This window comes from Gavialis gangeticus, unplaced genomic scaffold, assembly GCF_001723915.1.
Source record: "Gavialis gangeticus isolate Ggan-Ray unplaced genomic scaffold, GavGan_comp1, whole genome shotgun sequence".
Taxonomy (NCBI): Eukaryota; Metazoa; Chordata; order Crocodylia; family Gavialidae; genus Gavialis; species Gavialis gangeticus.
In genome coordinates this window covers 111,006,310-111,024,861 of record NW_017729024.1, presented here as the reverse complement: position 1 = coordinate 111,024,861, position 18,552 = coordinate 111,006,310, and the positions used below count along the sequence as shown (strand labels likewise).

General features: G+C 38.2%; 2 long non-coding RNA genes across 2 annotated transcripts; one reads left to right on the top strand and one right to left on the bottom strand.

Annotated features, from left to right (window-relative positions):
* Positions 1-2,941: 2,941 nt before the first annotated feature.
* On the bottom strand, positions 2,942-8,979 carry LOC109297643. Its single transcript, XR_002097373.1, has 3 exons — positions 8,896-8,979; positions 3,867-3,993; positions 2,942-3,451 (listed from the first exon to the last, which is right to left on the bottom strand). It is a non-coding gene; the product is annotated as an uncharacterized LOC109297643 (long non-coding RNA).
* LOC109297642 lies at positions 6,860-13,647 on the top strand. Its single transcript, XR_002097372.1, has 3 exons — positions 6,860-9,148; positions 9,897-10,004; positions 13,318-13,647. It is a non-coding gene; the product is annotated as an uncharacterized LOC109297642 (long non-coding RNA).
* The last annotated feature ends 4,905 nt before the right edge of the window (positions 13,648-18,552 follow it).

Genomic DNA, 18,552 nt, shown 5'->3' with positions numbered 1-18,552 from the left:
ATAAATGTGGATTTTATTATATACCATGTATAAACGTCTTTTGGAATTATTACAATAATTAGAAAAAATGCATTACACGGTCAGGTGGGTGACAAATTAGCTTAGGGATTGCACCCAGAGAGTGGTGGTGGACGGGTCGATATTGACCTGGAAAGATGTGGGCAGTGGGGTCCCACAGGCTCGGTCCTTGGACCGGTGCTATTCAATGTGTTCATCAGTGACTTGGACAAAGGTTTGGAGCACCCTGTCCAAGTTCGCAGATGATACCAAATTATGGGGCAAAGTTAACACAGCAGAGGGTAGCGAATGGATCCAGGCAAATCTGGACAGGTTCGAATAATGGGCAGAATGAAATAGGATGCAGTTCAACAAAGACAAGTGCAAAGTGCTGCATCTGGGCAGAAAGAACCACCAACATACTTACAGACTGGGGGAATGACCTTCTTAGCAGCACAGCAGCGGAAAGGGATCTTGGAGTCATAGCTGACAAACAGGTCCAGGGAGGTGATGCTTCCCTTCTATGTGGCACTGGTCAGGCCTCAGTTGGGGTACTATGTCCAGTTTTGGGCGCTGTACTTCAAGAGAGATGCAGAGAATCTCGAGAGGGTTTAGAGGAGGGCCACTTGTATGGTCAGAAGCCTGCAGGCAAGGCCCTACAAGGAGAGACTGAGGGACCTAGATCTCTTCAACCTTTGCAAGAGAAGACTGAGAGGTGATCTTGTGGCTGCCTATAAATTCATCAGGAGACGGCAGCAGGGAATAGGAGATGTACTAGGACACCCCTTGGAGTAACTAGGAACAATGGCCACAAATTGACAGACAGCAGATTTAAGTTGGACATTAGAAAGAACTTCTTCACAGTAAGGGTAGCCAGAATCTGGGATGGGCTTCCAAGGGAGATGGTGCTCTCCCCTACCCTGGGGGGTCTTCAAAAGGAGACTGGACAAGCACCTAGCTGGGGTCATCTGACCCCAGTGCTCTTTCCTGCCCAGGGCAGGGGGTTGGACTCGATGACCTACTGAGGTCCCTTCCGACCCTAACATTTATGAATCATTACTATTGCTCATCATAAATAATGTAACCTAGTTTTCTCTAGAGCATATTTAGGTGGCAAAGTTCGCTGTAATTTCTGGTTATAAATTTTGTACCAATCAATTTTCCTGGACAATTATATTAAGTCAAGTTACACATAAATCTGGAGTAACAGTGATGGTTGTGGGAAGTGGTAATGTCAGAAGCACATAGGAATATGGTTCTGATCAGTAACAACCAAGAGGTCATTGCTACTTGATGATTTGATAGTGGTCCATGTAAAAAAAGTGCTGAGCTCCATCCAGGTTCTAGCAGTCAAGTCTGGCACCCCCCAAACACAATCCTACCAGCACCCACTGGCAGTATCTATGTCATGGACTGAAAATTCATAGACCATGAGCTACCATATTGTGTGCTTAAATGTAGGTCAATATATGTCAGGGTTGGTGCTCATTGATCTATAGGTGTGCTGGAGGTGCAGAGCAAATTAACACATGTTGGACTTCAATCTTTTTTGAATAAATGATAGTCAGCATGATGATATGTGGATGAGGCATTATAAATGCTGAACTGGATTAATTCAAGGGCCTCACATTAAAGAAAATGCACTGGGATTTTATCTAAGATTCCTTTAGCTTTTAAAGTCCCCTTTTTGTCCAAGTGTAAGTGTAAAACATCCATTTGGTGTTGTAGCTACAATCCTCAGATTTTTATTTTAGGAGTCTTTTCATTTAGTGCTTCTATGGGCAAAATGCCAATAGTTTTAAATAACCAGAGCTACCACTTCATTTGTTTCATGTTATGAAGCTGATTTAGGGATAAGCCAGATCAAAAACCCAGATTCAAACTTTCTTCATCTTTATTTCTTGATTTATTTCACCTTCATTTTAGTGCAATATTCATTGTGATTCCATGAAAATATAGAAGCATATTACAATACTCTTCTCCCTACTGCTCTTTATTCCTTCATGGAAACTTGGCATTCAAAACTACATATACCTATAGTGTTTTGCCACAATAAGTTTGTTTGCAACTCCAGAAACAGAGTTTGTGTACATGTGTGTGCGGGAGGGTTGGAAACGGAGTTTGCTTTGTTTCAGAAAGCATTGAACCTATTCAAAATATCAAGAATGCTAAAGATTTATAAAAGCAGAGGGGAGGAAAGAGCAGTGATGTTTTGGTTCTATTCATTACTGTCCTAAAAATATTGAATTAAGTGTTTTTATTTAAGACTCACAAATTTGAACATTTAAGCTTTTTAGAGGGCAATTAGGTAACTACAGGTGGGCTGAGTTGTTGAAATATCTGTAACTGAGAAAAATTACACCCAAATAACTTTTGATTTAAAGGTCTGAAATAACACATGCTATTTGTACTAAATGCAATCTGTATGTGTACATGCTCTCTGTCAGGCTGTTACTATTTGAGACAGTGTCAAGTGTAGTTAATATACAGTCATCTACTTCCAGCAGGCACTGTTAAAGTTCTGTTTTTTTAATCTATGACACTGCTACATGAGCATTAAGTTCTGCTGTATCAGAAAACAGCAGGTTAACAAATTCCCAACATGTTGACAAAAAAGAGATTCACTAAAATCACTTTCTGAGAAAGGTAGATTTGGAGATGAGAGGGAGGATAGGCAAGAAATGGCTTAAAACAGAAGCAGAGACTATTCTTTTAAACAAAATGAGATCCGAGATTGTGAGGGTTTGTGTGAGAGAAATAAAACAGGAACCTGAAAGTCAGCCTCTGGCTTCTTTACTATTCATTCCATCCAGGAAGAGCACACACCAACTGCAGGGGCTTCCTCAGCCTGATGAAGGGTTTTTAAATTCGAAAGCTTGTTAAGAATTTTTTTCCAACTATTTAAATTGGTCTAATAAAAGATATCAGATTCACCCAAAGAGCCTTGTCTGCCTATGTCCTTACACCAACATTACAACCTACACCCCTGTAAAAGTTACCCCTGAAGTTACCCCTGACACTCAAAAATGCAAGGTATGATCTCATTTAACTTATTTGATCATACCTTGATCTACAACCAATGCAAATCTACATACTAGAACAATACACCACAGGGATATTCTCTTTGAACATCTCTAATGGTGGGGGGCTGTGTTCTTCCTTGAACTGCTTCTCTAGCAGTGCAGAATGGAGGGAAGAATAGCTCCTTTGTAGAAACCCATTGCTGGATCTGGAGTTTTCTCTGTCCCACACATGTTCTGCTCTCCTTTCACTGTTTTCTTCAGTTACTAACATCACACCAGTTAAATTAGGATGGGATGTTACAGAATCCTTTTCTTCCTTGTTTCCTTTTTGTTCCTTTTCTTCCTTGCTTTAAGTCTTCTCATTTTCCAAGGTGCTTTATTCAAGATTTTGAAAAGCCAGTATCTCCCTTTATGGAGGCTGTAAAATACTGCTGAAAGTTCAGTACGGTGCCAGGTTAGATCAGAGCTGCATTTTATGTTTCAGTATATATTTCAGTTTACAGTATATTCAGTGAACATCAAGGATTATGAGGGATATGTAATTATAATCAAGAAAAATATGTTGATAATTTAGTAAATAAAGGCCCCAACATGTCTGACTGAAAAGCAGAGGAGGGTGGAATGAATACATCGGTAATGTCAAAACAAGAAGAAAAGCAGTTCTATACTAAGTTCTAAGAACAAATTTTAATTCAAGTCCTAAGAACTTTATACAGTATATGCAGTTTTTCCTACCTTACATGATATGCTTGTGAATTTGTATTATCCATGTATATTGAGAGTCAGTTTACACATATGTAAACAAATTGTAAAATATCATTTATAGATTCTGTAGATATTACTCACATAAATCAGGAGTATCTTGCATATTATACAGATATAAAATATAAATGTATTCTGTACGAGTCTGATCCAAAATCCATTGTACTTAATGGTACTCCTCCTCTTGACTTGAATGGGTTTGGCACCAAGCCTTATACAAGACAAAAGACACATACTGTAAACAACTTATTTTTTCTAAGCTGTTGGGATACAAGGAATTTGTTTGTGAGAAAGCTGTGCTAAAATGGTCAAGTTAATAGGAGAAAAAGGAAACCCGTGAATCTGCCACTGTAGAATTGTTAATGAACATAAATACGTAGTCAGAACTGAAAAATGCAGGGGCAAATTTACCATACTGCTGATAGCAGCAAATATAAAGGGAAATAATAGATATTTAATTGTCTAATGAATAAAAAGGGCAGAGAGATTGGAAAAAATGTGGTTGTTAAGACAAGTACAAATAGCTTTTCTTTGCCAAAGAATACATAGTTTGAAAATCATAACAAGGAACTGATATTAAATCCTAATACTGAAACTGCTGTGATCAACACTTGCCCCTTAGACAAGTTTATTCTGACAGCAAGTTAAACATCTAGTTACTTTTAGGTTTTCAATTCCCTGATCAATCAAGAAATGTCATTACCAAAGACAATATAGTTAACTGTAGTAGTACTTACTCTGGGACCTTACATGGTATTTCTCTTTTCAATACAGAACATTAGAGATTTAAAAAGAAAACATATTCAAGGTGCAGTTTCTAGAGATCTTTGGATAAAGTGTTCTAATTTAGCTGCCCATATAATGACTATAAGATGAATTTTTGTACATATATAGACTGGTACATAGGTAATCTGACAAAGAAAGTTGATGTTCAGGTCTGTCATAGACTTATTAATAACAATCTTAATAAATCAATGAAATAAGAATCAGAAAATCTCTTGGTGACTCATACAGAAAAAAGTAGCTCAGTTACCTGGCTAAGGTGGTAATTCTGTTACCATGTTACATGGGACATTCTCCCATGGTTACATTCTCAGTAACATGGGATTCTGTAGCTGAGTATGTACCGTGTTCAGATTTGTGTTTTTAAGCATGTAAGATAAACTGTGTAACCGCTTTCTAATGTAACCTTTCCTCTTAGTTGTCTCCCCCAGAAATGTACAGAATTAAGACACTGTGTTTTAGGCTCATGAATAAGTACAGCAAGTACAATATGTCCACAGTTAGATTGACATTTGTTTCTATATCATTTAATTAAAAGTCATTATTGAGAACAAAGGATTCATTAACAGCTGTAAAAATGAACAACTGATGGAGTTACTATGTTGTGAATATAATTTTAATACAAATTAGAAAACTGCACAGATGTGCTGCTGCAAAATATTGACATACTACAACTCCCTCAGAATGTGATTAACATTTGTGTAAAACCAAATAGTGTATTAAAACCTGGCTTTATTATTGAGCCTTGGATTGGTATCGCTCTTACACATTATTAACATTAAAATATGTTAGTTGACTTTTTAAAGCATACCAACCTCTCTTCAAGATGACATACCTATGAGTACAGTCTGAAGCATGAATGATGCCATACTGGCTTGCTTCAAGATGATTTTGAAATTGCAAATGTAAGTAAAATATAAAAGTGAACTCTTGACAAACGTTTTCAGTTTCTGCTTAATAGGAACTATACAATAGTTGCCATGAATCCAGGCTTTCTGATAACTACTAGATTATCTATAAATCTATTATTTCAACACCTTTACTTGATGTTTTGGACTACGCAGCATATATTTTTGTTCTCCTCTGGCTCTAGTATACATACTGTACATACACGTGCAATTGTCCATGCAGGTGTACAAACACACATACACATGCGCATGTATGTAACAAATTGCCAGTTACCTAAAATATTGCACCGGGTATGCAGCTGGCACAATTAGTAACACTTATAATCAGTATAATAAAAAAAGTTCTGTATAGACAGGTAAAAAAACTGGTATGTTATCTAACTGACACATAAAAGGATATATTCACAGCCTGGCATAGATATATAACATTTCATAAGTTCAGTAAGTTCGTAAGATGAAAATAAGTGGATATATTTTGGTTAGTTATACAGAAAACAGCATTACCTGATTTTGTAGGTAAGCTTGTACTTTGAGATGGTATTTTTAAGTGTGAAATGTAAATTGGGAAAAACAGCTTCTGATTGTAACCTTGAACTATCTTGTCTCAAACAAGACTAAATATAAGAAAAGTGATTTGTGTTTATAGATAAAATAATCATAATATTCAGAAATTCAGCCTCACTTCTTTATAAACAGAAAAGTATTATAAAAACACCAGAGCGTCCATCAGCTATGCTGGAAACCTATGCACAATCTGCAGCGCACAGAGTTCTAGAATCTTGTATATATGATAATATACATGATTATAAAATAATAATATGATTATTATGTAAGATTTTACACATGCACAAATTTACCCCATCACAGAGTTATATGCAGAAATAAATAAGCTATATAATTAAGCTTTAAAACACAGTTACTTCCCCCTCCCCCATATCTACCTGTCAGTTTCTGCTTGGGGGGGTGGTAAGTTTTTTTCCCCTCTTGCAAGTGGTTGTTTATTGCCGTCTCAATAAACCATTTTACCTTCTTATATTTTAGTAAAACATACCCATACTGGATGAAACACAGAGAAACAGTATATGTCATTACTGTTAGTTTTCTTTTTCATCAGGCAAAATTAAATTGTTATCCTAGCTGCAAAATAAAAGAATCTGACTGAAATAAACAGTAAGATAGGAAACAATGGAGCAATACTGTAACATCAGAGCTGGAAAGCACAGACTTATTAAAAGCTCATTTGTTTTAATCATAAGAAGGGGAGCAGTGGTGGGAGGGTGGGATAGAAAGGAAGATTATTTCCTAGGAAAAAAAATTAAAACAGCTTAAGTTTTTTAAAGATATTATTTTAGGAATAGTCACGTTAAATTTGACTGAGAAAATCCGTGCTGCATTATGATTTTAAAACAGTTGAGCCATAATAAAAAAGATGATCATACTAGTAATGATGTTCATCATAAGAGTTGATATTTGCTAATGAACTTTTCAACAACTGTGATCAGCGATCTAAATGCATTTCCTGTTTCACATGAGGCGTTTGCAATTCAGTGCTCACAACGATACAGAAAAAATCCAAACTCATACATTTCTTATGCAACAGTCCATAGAATCTATTTATGCTTTCTTTTCCTGATAGAAACTTTGCACTGGTAGTATATTAAAAATAAACATTAGCCCTCACAGTTTCAACATTATGAATTTGTAACATATGGAATAATTATCCTCAGAGAAAATCTACATTGTACACAAGTTTACTTTAGGTCCCACACTTATAAATTAAAATATAGTCTGAAATGCATCTTTAACCATCACTTAATTTTGACCAGTACTAAGTAGAAGTAAATCTACCATGTAAACATTTTATAGTATCTTCCTCTAAATCTCTCTCAGCTACTTTAATAGCTTATTTCAATAATGTACACCCATACAATATAAAAATCAGATTAAACAATTAAACATGAATACACTACCATAAAGCATAATGCCCAGGGAAAAGAGTTGATTCACAAAACTGCTTTAATTAGCAGGATAGCTCAAACTGTAGTAGCTCAACAAGTAACAAGAAAATCTGTCTTCTCAATCATTTAAAAAGTACATAAAGAATCCCAAGCAGCAAACACTGTTTAAATCAAATACTCCCCCTTAATATATGACCCCTCACTAAATGTGCACAGCAACATTCACCTTTGGAAAAAAAATAAAAAGTGTCCTTTCAAAGCAGTGGAGGAAGGCAGTAATGATCAGAGAACTGCCTTCTGTCCAGCCACTGGGACATGCTACGACTGGTGCTCGCCAGATCTATGGCCAAGAATAAAGTACCTATTGTCTCAGCACTATAGTAATTGTGAAAAAACAGCCCATGCAGTAAGCATAATAATTATCCAGACAAACAAGCAAAGGCAATCAATGAAGGAATGAAAAGGATAAAAATACACGACTAGACAAAGCAACCCAAGAATGAAATTAATATTCATAATGGAATGTTAGCCAGCCAGCCGAAGGTTCCCCATTCATGCCATAGCGTTTGCATACAAGAGACCATTGTCTACACACAACAAAATCAGTATATGAAGAAAATTCATGTAGCATTGGTGAGAAGAAAAGCTTTTCTTTTCCAAAACACTTGCTCCTGGGTCCACTCTTTTGATCAAAGAAAGTTTTGGACTCCTTCGCCCAGTAACATTAAAAAGTTGTGTCTCAGAGTCCACCCTGCCTAGGTTATTTTTTTTCCCTTTCCTTATTTCCTCTTCATTTGCAGCTGTATAAATATGGGGAGGGGGGAAAGCCAAGCTTGCCCAAACAAAGAAAAAAATGGACTGAATATGCATAGCCTCGTTAACTAAATTTAATTATGCCAAGCGGCATATTAATCAGTAGTTGCTCCAGTTACTGTATTCATTGTAAGGGAGGAGGACTACAAATGAAGGGGAAGTGTGGGGGACAGTAGCATACTGATTAGGAAGCTGTTCATAACGTGATACAATACACTTTCTAAATAATTATTCAGAGGAAACAGAATAAAGCAGCAGATTGCTCTGTTTTAAGACCAACTCAAGAACAATTAGTCCAAAGCATGATGACATAGCTGCTTTCTTTTTTTCCTGTGACTGCTTCCACCTCCACACTATCATCCCAGCAAGCTTGGCGCACACTGTAAAATTTGCATTTTGCTTTTAAAAAAAAAATCTCATGCTGTCCTCACTGTCTTTTTTAAAAAACGGCCCATGTCATCAAAATGCAAGAGTAACCTTATCTAACCCACAGTGATAGTTAGGGCTCCCGGGAGTAACTGAACATGAGCTTGAAACTTTTGCACGGACTCTGAACTTTGTAACACGTGCATCGCAACAATGAAGGAGGAGTTCAGAAAGGAGGAAAAAAACTTTTGGGGAGAAAAAAAAAATGTTATCATGCCAACTTACCATCCACCAAGTCCTGGCTGACATGTCATAACATAGCTGCCATTTTATGGAGCTGTCCGACGCTTTCCCTGCCATTATGCTGTCAGCAACCTTCATCAGATGCAGCTCAATGGAAGATAAGACACCTAATCAAGAAAACATCAGCAGTGGCTTGCTGGGCTACATGTAGGCCAATCCTTATCACACTGCATCATGGGAAAAGCTCCTTTATTAGCAAGAACTCCAATCTCACAGATATAAAGACAAGGAGCAGGTTTTTTTTTTTTTTTTGACCAAAGGGATTGGTGAAAGTAGCTAGCATTCTTTGTGTATCATGTGTACAAGAGTTTAGTATCTTGTAAGTGGGCGGCTAACTACTTCGCTGGGCTATGCAGACTGAAGTTTATTTGCATTCTTCTCTGTTGTATATTGTTTGACATGGTCCGTTGTGAGCTTTGAGCAGATGAGGGGGTATAATTGCTCAGAATTAATATCTCCTCCAACAAAGAGGTAACAGTTTCATTCACACAATCAGGGCATGGTTCAGATGTCACTGCATACACACTCACACACACACACGGGCTCACATGTGCGCACACACAGTGGAACACACAGGTAGCAGCTGCAGCTGGATTCAGCTGAGGTTGCCAACGGATACAAACTCCATCCTCATACTAGACATATGGAAACAGTTTAACTCTTTGCAATCAATGTTTAATAAAAAATCGGAAGGTTGGAAGGGTAAGACAGCATGAAGGTTGGGGGTGTGGTCAGGATTTTAATGCTAGAAACATGGGGCATTGGGGTGGGAAAGGCTCACTGTCTCACTGCCCACCCCCTTCGCAAGGAGGGCGACAAAGAACTATCTTCTCTATTCTGTATGAGCTAGCTGTCAGACATGCGGGGAGGAGAAAGGTTTCGCTCCCTCCTCCCTCCTACTCTGCAGCTTCTGACCATGTCTGTTGTACCTATCACTTGCAGAGAGAGCAAGGCATTTTTTCACACGATTTCCTCTCTTACAGACATGCTACAGCTTCTGCTTATTTAAAGCACTTGGAGTTCTTGAACGAGGATAATGCAAGGAATTCTGAGAGTACTTCACCTTGCTGTAAAAAGTTTCCTAACAAAAGGTACATACATGAAACCAACACACCCAAATGAAAAACCTGGATTAAAAGGTGATACAAACAAAACAGGCTTTTGCCCTCAGGAGCTGAAGTTGATTTTATACCCTAAAATGGTTTCAGCTGGGCTGAGGATCCGTCTTGAGCTAAAAGCCACACTTCAGGAATAACATTTTTGAAGGAACAATTAAATAAAGTTGATTAAATGAACAAATAACATTAATTAAAATTAAACTGAGTCATTCTCATTGGACCTTCATCTTCTACGTGGAAGATGCGTTCAGTTGGTAGAGTCCATTGCAATATTGCACATGGCTTACATTTGGAACTGTAAATTTTACACTTGAAAAGTCACTGCAGCTGCCAAAGTCCTTAGATTATTAATTATATTCACTAGGGGCTACAAACAGGCAACAACATTAGGCTATGGAAGTAGAGGAGGTGCTGGGCTACTGCACAAGAATCATACAAATCCAACGTTTTCACAGCTAAAACCCATCCTCTACAGAAGACACATTTGCTTCTCTAACCCCACTTTTCCTTCTAGAAAGACTGCTTCCAGATCTAATCCACTTTTCTCAGCTAAGATAGTAATGGAGTAACTGCCACTGCAGTTTAATGTTCACAGAGCTCTTTGGCTGATGTAGCACCTTTGATTGGCTAGTGACCCTGGTGGAGTTTGTGCAGTTGGTATAAACTTATCACCTTCAGCACAGCGCACTCCACTAGAGCCAGGGGGCTGCATCATATAATATATTTTACTGTCTGAAAACAATTGTGGCTCTTAAAGCAGCAATAGTTCCATTACATTCTGACAAGGCCTAAAACTGTCACATCATAAAAACATTATCCCAAAGCATTAAAATGTTACAGCTGCTTCACTTTCACATTTTCTGCCTTATGTCACTTTAGTCAGTTTGCACTACCATTTTTAAGTGCATAAAATTAACAAAAGCTTGGGACGATACACTGCTGTTTGCAGGGTCACCATTCTTCCTTGTCCTCAGACAATAATTCCACATTTATGTAAAGCATAGTCATCCAAAGGGACTATACTTAAAGACTATACTCTAGATCATCTGAGCTAGATCCTTGTCCACCTTTTAGGTGTCTAAATGGACCACTGTGCCTAAATTCAATCCTATTTCATCCTGATTGAATTCCTGAAACACCATTAATACTTCTACTTTTGCAGTAGGTTGTAATATTGGCCTTAAGTCACAGTCACAAAAAAGCAGTGAGGAGGAGGAAGGGGGCCCACCCCTAAGGGCATTTTTTGGATGCGAATAGGGTGGAGTAACACTGGACTAATGTGCCTAAGTCCATTTAGGTATTTATTAGATACCCGGGGGGAATTTTCTCTCCATGCGTGTGTCTACATGTGTCAACATGTGTACATTTGAGGTGCATTAGCCATTTTTAAGGAACGTTAAGGCCATGGGTCTACATGTGTGCATCCTTAATGTGCCTTAAAAATGGTGATTTTAGGCTATTTGCACATAAATCTGATACCTGAAAAAGCTTAAAACTGGTCTCCCAAGCTCAGAAATAACCAGAGTACCCCTTTGGAGGATCACCCTTTGGGACTTACTGGAAGCCAGAGAAATGTATTCAAGTCAAGTTTCTTTCCCAGCAGCTCCCCCTTTGAATACCTGACCTACAAATACCACCTAACCTTGCTGTAGTTGTTCTTGCTCTTACTTACCCACTTCAAGAGATCCCTTAGTTATACCTATTTACAGGTGAAATTTAAAAGTCTCATTATTCTTGATACCACAGAGGAATAGGTGGTGTTTCTAGCATGCTCAAAACTATAGTCAAAACATATGGGATTGATTAAAAATAGAACTGCTATAAAGTCTTTACAAGAAATATTGTTCCATTAGAAATTGCTATTCTGTCAAAATTGAAATTTTCTACAGGAACATGTGTCAACTCAGAGTAGGCCATGAGCAGTGGTGCCTGGGTGGCACTCCCCTGCTATATGTACCAGAAGCTGGCCCCGAGCCATAGGGACTGAGACTGGCGTGGTGAGACTGGAACCTGGGGAGAGGCTGCCACCAAGGTAAGGCCTATACCTGGGAGCTGAGATCTTAAACACTGGAGCAAGGCTGAGGGTGTGGCCAGAGAAAAGTGGGGGCCAAGGCTGCAACAGCTGAGGCCCCAACAGGTGTTCAGGAGCCTGCAGGAACACTATCTTAAGGGTGAAGTACTTGAGGGAGAGTATAGGCCCCAGGTGGGGACACTGGCCTGGCCAGGCAGGCAAGATGACTAGAGAGGTTACTGCCAACTCCAGAGACCACCTCCTCCAACAACAAGCAAAATAACATCAAAGTCATGGCAGGAAAGAGACTGGAGATGAGGCGGGGCCAGGACAAAGCCAGCAGGTGGGCTGGACCACAGAGAGGGACCAGGTGCTGGGGTGGCAGCCCCCCTCCGAAGTACCACACTGACTAAAACTACCTAGTGCATTGGAGATTTCCTTGTCCTGTGCAAAGTACACTGAGCTAAGGGAGCCTGGCAACCCACCAGTCTACCTGAGTTACTGAGGATGATGATTCCCCCCTCAGAAGGTCTAAATTTTTGTTCCTTTATCATAAGCAGAAAAAAGCCCATGAGGTTAACTTAGGCTTTCCATCTTGCCAACTCATGACAATAGAAAAGTAATCGTGGTACACTGGAAAAATTTAAAATCCTTCTAGAGTGGCTTGGCACTTGCTTGAGGCATATTAGCCTTAAGTTATGTCAGAGTGTGGTATTATTCTTAAGTCTCTACCTCATTCTATGAAGACCTTGATGTTTGGGGATCAGCAGTCTTCCTCATTGCTAGGGAGCCACTATACCAAATCACTGGTGCAATTTTTCCACTACTGTGGTGTTCCATATCCAATGCACTGGTTGTTTTGGCAAGCCAATCTTGAAACCTCTGGAAATCTTCAATAGAAAATACTAATGACAAAGCAGATACTGCTGCAAAGCTAAGTGATAAGGAAAGCTGACAAGGAAGTTATCTTTTAGTGTACTTTTACAGTCATCAAGGCACCAAACATCCAGACTCAGTCTGGCCTTTGGATTCTGTTTCAAAGATCTAAAGGGAGGATGGGAAGTCTGGGCAGCCTACACTCCTTCATACTCCTACCTAGGAATCTGCACTGAAGGTGACCTCTCATGTATACACCATGATACAGAGGGATCAACAGTTGCCTACCACTCCTCCTCTTTGCTGTCATCACAAGTGTCTGACAGATCTCTAGGCTTAATGACAGGAAGAACTGTGAAGGAACTTCTAAGTGAAAACAGCTTCTTACCCTTCTAACAGATCTTCTTGAAGACCAGATGCAAAGCTGACTACACCAGAAAAGGAAGAGATGTGAAAACTTAATACGAAAAATCATGTATGAGTTATCATTTAATTTAATAAAGACCTAATTGATAGCAAAAAAGATTAAATTTTTATTCCTCAGAATCATGTAACTCTATTTCCTAAAAACACATCACATTCTCTTAAAGCTTGATGGCATGGACAATAAAAGCACAGACATGGCCACAACCTACTGCCAGAGGAAAAAACCCAATACAAATTAGTAAAACAGCCAAATGGGAGAGATCATGTTATAACATTACAAATAAATTGAAATCATAAACTTGAGATTGACTATATTGATTGAATTTAAAAAACAAGCTAAATAACCAAAATGTTCAGATACTACCACAGAGCTTTCAAGCAATACACCTCAGCCATGAGATTCTAGGACATGAGCAGTAACCTGCCTGTGTTGTGGACGAGTATCATCAAACAATATAGGGCAGCCTTTCCCTGGAGCTTTGGCAGTGCCAATGTTTACTGTGCATCATTTACAGGAAAGTAATATATACAGAATAAAAATGCACAAATTAAAAAAATAGGTTAAAAGCTGTTAAAATTATAGAAGGTAATTTGTGAATTTCTTACTTGTTCTTGTAAATACTGCTAGAGAAAATCCAGAGATTTAGGTGGTATTTGCACTATTCACCGTCCCAGAAAAAAATGTTTGATATTTAAGATTTGCGTATCTTATTGTGTCCTTGCAAGATGGAATAACTGCCTAGTTTCCATTAGGGATATGGCAGTTAGTGTTTATTACAGGATAACAGTCCATACATCTCATTCTTAGATCATGTTTCATTCCCATCAACAGTGGCAGGAGTCATATAAATCTGAATTGTATCCCCTGAGATCCAGCACTGAGAGTCCTGGTAAAAAATGAAAGTCATTATGTTGCTTGTTCTAAAAACTCTTCAGAAGAAGGGATGAATTCTTTTCAGTTTCCCTTTGAAGCAATGGACATCCTGATAGGATTAAACAAATACACTAAACTTTTGTAACTGTATGTCAAATGAGGACTTGACTCGCAGCACATCTTAAACCTGGGGCCTAATTCTCCATAGCATTGCACTTTTGCAGTTTTGTCTATTTAAAATAACAGCAAGGCAGACAGATTATAGCTTACACTCACTTTGCACTGGTGTATATAACTATGCAAGCTTGAGGACTGTTAGGAACCAGGCCCACAATCTTGGCTTTGTAGTGGCTAGAATAAAAGAAAGAGTGAAGTTACTTTCTTACCTTATTGGGTATCACCAATAATAAGGATTCTACAGACCAAATTAGGCACTCAGCAGTGATTCCTATGCAAATTAATTGCCTTCAAGGACATGATGTTGTTAATTACAGAGACCTAACTGATGGAAATTTAGCAGTTTTGTTTTGCTGCTGCACTAAAAAGTTGAGAATCCAGTTTCCTCTTAGCTGTATTGGCCTTGTAGGACAGGCAGAAGAAACAGCTTTTAGAAACAGGAAAATAGGCCTGGAAGGAACCTCCTGTGTCCCCGAGTCCAGCAGCTTGCAATTTTAGGGAATCATGTCCTATAATCCTATTCATACAATTATCAAGCTCGTGATAGTTTCCTTTCCAGCACAACCCATTATTTTCTCCACTTCAACCAGTTCCTAAGCCACCTCACAATTCTTTGACTAGTCATCATCTTCTCCATCTTAACTAATAATGTTCCACATGGCACTGCCTCAAATATTTTATCAAGTCCAGATAGACTAGACCTACCATATTTCCCCTTAAAATGTCAGCTATTTTTTCAAAGAAAAGAAACCAAAAAAAGATACCGGGTTAGTCTGACACACTAGTAGCTTTAGTAAATCTATATTGCCTTTTAGTTCATTTTCCATTTACCTGTATATTTTTAATGAATCTTTACTTCAAAATGTATTCAAAGCCTGGTATTTTAATGAGGTCAGCTTCATGAGTTCTCATTTACCCAGATAATTTTTCACTTTTTCAAACTATAAATATTATGTTTGATATTCTCTGTTCACACAGAACCAACCCTGATTTGATAAACCAAATTTATTAAAAAACCCTGCTACTGAACTTGTAATTTCATTTTCCAGGTCTTTCAGTACCCTTTCTCTGTAAAACAAGACAACATAAATTTAGATACACATTGATCAAACATGCTGAGTAAGATTATGCCATTTGTATTGTCACTTGTCAGAACCATTTTTCAACAAAAATCATCAAGTATTTCTTGCTGCCACAGGTAGTCCATCAAATGATCTGATCTGCTGTGGCACATCCTTTGTTTTTAAATATAGTACAACAGACCCAGTCTACATGTCTCATTCAGGAAGAATCATGCACTCAAATCCTGTAAGTAGCTTGGTGACACAGAAGTTAGCAACACTTGACCTTTGTTCTCTTGTTCCACAGGCAGATGAAACTCCAACGCATTAGTTAGATGTCGTATTTGTTCTAGATCAAGAGCAACACACTCTCCAAAAATGAAAAGAGGAGTACATTTTAACCAAATGTACATGGGCAAATTATTACCCTCACAAAAATTGGCTGGGTGCATTGTAATAATCATTGGAGCACAGCTTTTCTAGGAACCTCTCACATGGTAAATTCCATGGAGCTTGGATCTACCAGTTTCAGAGGAATAAGACACTGAATCAGGTCTGGAAGGATTTAAACTTGTGCTTTTAAGTGTCCTAGGTACATTAAATGAACAGTTTTATCCTTTTGGCTCTTAATAACTAATAGTCACACAAACTATACCTTATCTAGTGATTCAAACACTAGTTCCCAAACTACCATTAGCTTCTAGTGAGGCTGTCTATCTGTCATTTAATACGATGGATAGAGTCTGCAAAGACTTCCAGGAAGCTACAGGATTTCCAAAGTAGCAGTTACATTCCTCTTCACAAACAGTTTTCAAGCATTTTTTGCCATCAATTTGCCATCTATTATTTGATCTGATAATTAAACAGTCCTCAGATTACACAGCAGCAGTTTTCTACTCACCTGTCACTGTAATAAGGTATGGAACTCTTTATTTATAACCTTTTATAACTATAATGAAAAGGTCAATTTTTGATACAGCTGCCAAAATCTTTACTAGACCTAACAAGGATGACTGAGCATTTATAGTAAAAGAATAGACTCATTATTTTACTCCAAGATGCAATGATACTGATCTACTTTAATTTTTTTTCTTCATGGCAATTATGTCAGACATCATAGCTTGCCCATTTCCAGCTCTAAGCTAGCATTGTATTATTTAGTCCTTGTTTTTTTTGTAAGAAAGTGATAGTGCTGCAGATAAAAGGGGAAGAATATAATTTCACATATTCTTCTGCTTAAAAGATGTATTAAAGATTAAACTGAAGCAAGACACTAGGAAACATCCCCCCTGCCACTTTTTCCTTGCTCTGAATAAAAAGTCTGAGAATCATTACCTTAAAACAATGCAATTCGAGAGAAATGTTCTGACTAAATGTCACTTCCTGAGATGTATGTTCACTTTATCCCAAATATTAGTCTATTCAGTTCTTTTTTATGTTATTTCAATTCTTTTAAAACCATAAATGCATGTCTATGCATGCCCTTACACAGTCCATATCAGCTCAGTAGTCTTCATTTAGCTGAAATACTTATCTACAGAATTATGTTTTAATCATTATAGCTGAATGTTTGAAAGAGGTAGCTCACAGAAAAACTCCTAACACTGACATAAGGCCTGTCACTTGTATTTGAATTCCATTTTGGAGTACAGTAACTGTAATGTAATGAGAAAACTCTCTGATGCCCATAGATTTAAATCTGGATTACTGATCTGTACAGAGTAAGAAGCTTTTTTCCCCTATCTTTAGAAGACTTTTCTAAAAGAAAGAAAGTTCCTGTCAAACTGAGTGATAAACCTGAAGGCAAAGTCCAAAAAGCATGTTTCATAAAAGCTTTATCAACTTTTTATTCAAATTCACAATTCTGTTGATTTTGCATAGTTTGAAATAAAGATGATGTTCTGAGAGATAAGTCGCTTGGGTGTATTGGGAAATGTTTTGGAAAGTAGACCGAGTGCTTAAATGAAGATGAAGTTTCTCAGTAGGCAGAGATTAACTATTTTTAACAATAAAAGGCACATAAACTGACAGAGAGAGTAAAAGTGAACAAATTAATCTTTAAGTGCATCCTCTCTAACATCACAGTTGCCACCAACATTCTTTGTCCCTATGCTAAACCAGAAGCATTCTGGCACTGGAAGTGTTCTGATCCATCTCCTAGAGCATTTTTTTTAAGTTTCAAAAGCTGAGTGCTATTTCAGGAAAATGAAACCAAATGCAGACCTTATTATGTGCTGTGTTTTCCTAGTTTTCCCTTTTGTACCTCTACCCCTACAATTTTGGGAAAGACCTGTGTAGACCTTTGAATATACTTTCTCCTCTTTCTTATATGATAAAATAGTTAACAGTGCTGACATTTAAAACATCATCAATGGCGTTTGCATGCTTTGAAATTAATAGGGTAGTTTATACATCAGAGACATTATTCCAGGCTTTCTGAAAACTCAGGCAGATATTTAATGGTTGCCAAAATGCAAAACAGCAATGAAAGACTGAGGTTTTTATGTTTTTAGTCTTTAAATAAAATTGAATCTCTGAAGAACAGTGTCTATCCATATACCCCGGAAAGTCACTGCCCTGTGGTGGGCATCCCATGTTGTGGAAACCTCTGGCCTGGAGTGAAGTATATATGTAATACTACATGTATTAGGTTATCTATCACCACTACAGCCATTTTTCTGTACTTACTGGGCATGTCTACATATGCAAATCATGCAGGATCAGTTTACTCGAGAGAAATTACTCTAGAAAATTACTCCTGTAAAGTTACTTTAAAATAAACTGACCTGGGCAGGTGTCTACACATGTAGGGTCTTGGGAGCAAATCTGCTGTTCATGGCAGCAATTGGCTCCCATGTCTCCTGGGCCTGCATCAGCCATCAGACTTTGCTCCCTGCCCCCAGGGGGCGACCTGCTGCTGGGGTGGGCTCTGTCAAAGGAGCCTGGGTGGGGACAATGTCCCCCTGCCCTGGCAGCTGGGAGCTGCTGGCCCCAGCTCCCCAATCAGGGGTAGGGGACTTGGAAAGAGCTGCAGGGGAGAGGCAGGTCCCAGTCCTCTGCTCCAATCCATCAGTGAGGCAGCCAGGGGCTTGCTGT